A 2851-nucleotide genomic window follows, 5' to 3' on the forward strand; every position below is an offset into this window, starting at 1 on the left:
AAAAAAGTCATAAAAGAAAAGAAACCACAAATCTATTGCTTTAAAATATTTCACTATCAATGTGAATTCAAGTAAAGAAGCAGCTTGGTTGGCAGACTGGTTGGCTCAGTGAAAAATTAATTAGCAGAAACATTTTTATCCAGCATTTATTGTAGTTGATGCAACCTTCTTTTTAAGAGAAGACTTTAAATTAAAAGACCAATCGTTTCTTCACCACATAGAAGGAAAAAAAGCTAGTAATGTAAAATCCCATTTACTGTGTTGTTAAACTGGGTTGTTAAATTCCCTAGACCACTAGGTTGTACACACACACATGCATGCATACACACATTTACAATTTTATTAGATAAACAGCAAGTGTGTGTCTTGCTGCTAAAGCAAAGTGGTACAGAAGGAAGCTGTGAAATTCAAAGGAACAACCCTGGACATTTTGTGTTGGCACACTTAGAGGAAAATAAAAGAGGCAAAAGTTGAAACTGATGTTAACTGCTATCAAATTTAGCAGAAAAGAGCTAACATAGGCACTGCAGATAAAGCAATGTGGCAACAACTGATTAATAATTCCTTTTATGAAAGTACCTCTGACTTGTTTATGAAACTCTTGATAGCCATATAAGATATTCCAAATATCATGTTCCAGATGTTGTGCTGCCTGAGAGGCTTTTCTGAGAAAAAAACAACAGCTGTGTCTTTCCTCCGTGTCTGTGTCCAGTAAATTCTCTGTTGCCAATACAAGAGACAACCATAAGCATCACTTAACCTTTTTGAACCTCAATTTTCTGATCAGTAAAATGAAACAGGTGATCACTTGAGAATCCCCAGGGTCTTTGAGACCATAATTCTAAGACTTGCCAGGGCCAAAATCAATAAAGAGAAGAAAATAAATTCTAAGATACTGTGAGATTTTTTTTCCCTCTATTCTTGGGCAGAGCTGTGATAGGCCATTTGGAATGCCATATAACTTTGACCCCTTTCTTTATGCCCCAAATTAAAGTAACTTTTCTTTGGTATTTTGTTGAATCTTTAAAGTAATAAACACCACTTTATGAATAAAGTCATCTTTTCTAGTTCTAGTAACTACAACACATAAATCCATCTTTATTTTTTTTAAGATTGTATTTATTTATTCATGAGAAACACAAAGAGAGAGGCAGAAACATAGGCAGAGGGAGAAGCAGGCTCCCTGCAGGGAGCCTGATGTGGGACTCCATCCCAGGACCCCAGGATCACGCCCTGAGCCGAAGGCAGATGCTCAACCACTGAGCTACCCGGACATCCCTAAATCCATCTTTCAAACCTGATCTCAGATAAACTTTTTGATGTAAATATAAGTAATAAATATTTTTCAATAGATTATTAAGATATGATAGAAGACTAGCCTAATATGAAGACCTGCTCTCATTGCTAAACAAAATACCACTTGTCAAAACTAGGGGTTGTACCCGTTTACCTTTCTCCTGTTGACCAAAATCCAATTGATACAGTCTTTGCAGGGGCTGATATCATGCCAATGCCTACCAGCAGAGCAGAAGAGAAGTCTTCTCCTTGCTGATTGCCAATTCAAGACCAACCCCTCTCTTCCTATATCTTCCTTAGTTCAGCTAATTCTCTATATTTGGGAGGAAATTAAACACAACATTAATCTTGAGAGGCACCTGGGTGGCTCAGTTGGTTGAGTGTCTGACTTTTGATTTAGGCTCAAATCATGGTCTTAGGGTGGTAAGATCAAGCCCTGCATTGGGCTCCATGCTCAGTGGGGAGTCTGTTTCTTTCCCTCCCTCTCCCTCTGTTCCTCCCCTCCACTCACTTGGGCGTAAACACACCACACACACACACACACACACACTCATGTGCGCTGTCTCTCTAAAATAAATAAATCTTTAAAAAACAAAACCAAAACAAAACAAAACATGAATCCTGCTCCCTCTGTCATCACTGAATGTTGACCTAATTTAATGTCAACTCGAAGTTGACACATGTCAAGTGTTATAGTGGGGAGCTTCCATATTTTCTAGGATTTTGATCGTGGTTGAACAGGAAGCATTCTTGATACTATTTTTTTTTAACAACCACAATTATTTCACTATTTTATCCCTAGAAACTAGCACAGTATGGTATGTGCTGGTTGGTATGTAGTAGGCACGCTATATTTTTGAAAGCTGAGTGAGTGAATGAATGAATGAGTGAGTGAATGAATCAACGAAAAGAAATCCTTACAGTCTGGTGAAGAACTTTATGTGATTTGTAGTGGAGAGAAGGACTGCATTTACAGTTCACTTAAAAATCTCCCAAACTGGCTCCACATCATATGTTATCTGGGACGTGCAAATGAAAACAACAACAAGATACCACTACATGCCTAATAGAATGGACAAAATCTGGAACACTGACAACACCAAATGCTGGTAAGGATGTGCCGCAACAGGAATTCTCTCTCATTCAGTTGCTGGTGGGAATGCAAAATGATACAGCCACTTTGGAAGACAGTTTGGCAGTTTCTAAGAAAACTTAATATGTTCTTACCATATGATCCAACAATTGTGCTCCTTGATATTTATCCAAAGGGGTAGAGAACTTAACATCTACACAATACACAACAACCTGCACATGGATGTTTATAGCCTCTTTGTTTATGATTGCCAAAACTTGGAAGTAGCCAAGCTATATTCCAGTAGGTGAATGACTACATAAACTGTGGTGCATTCAGACAATGGATAATCCTCAGGGCTAAAAAGAAATGCACTATCAAGCTATGAAAAGACATGGAGGGAGCTTAGATGCATATGACTAAGTGAAAGAAGCCAGTCTGAAAAGGCTACGTACTATGTGACATTCTGGAAAAGGCAAAACG

Source organism: Canis lupus, chromosome 8, assembly GCF_011100685.1.
Source record: "Canis lupus familiaris isolate Mischka breed German Shepherd chromosome 8, alternate assembly UU_Cfam_GSD_1.0, whole genome shotgun sequence".
Lineage (NCBI taxonomy): Eukaryota > Metazoa > Chordata > Mammalia > Carnivora > Canidae > Canis > Canis lupus.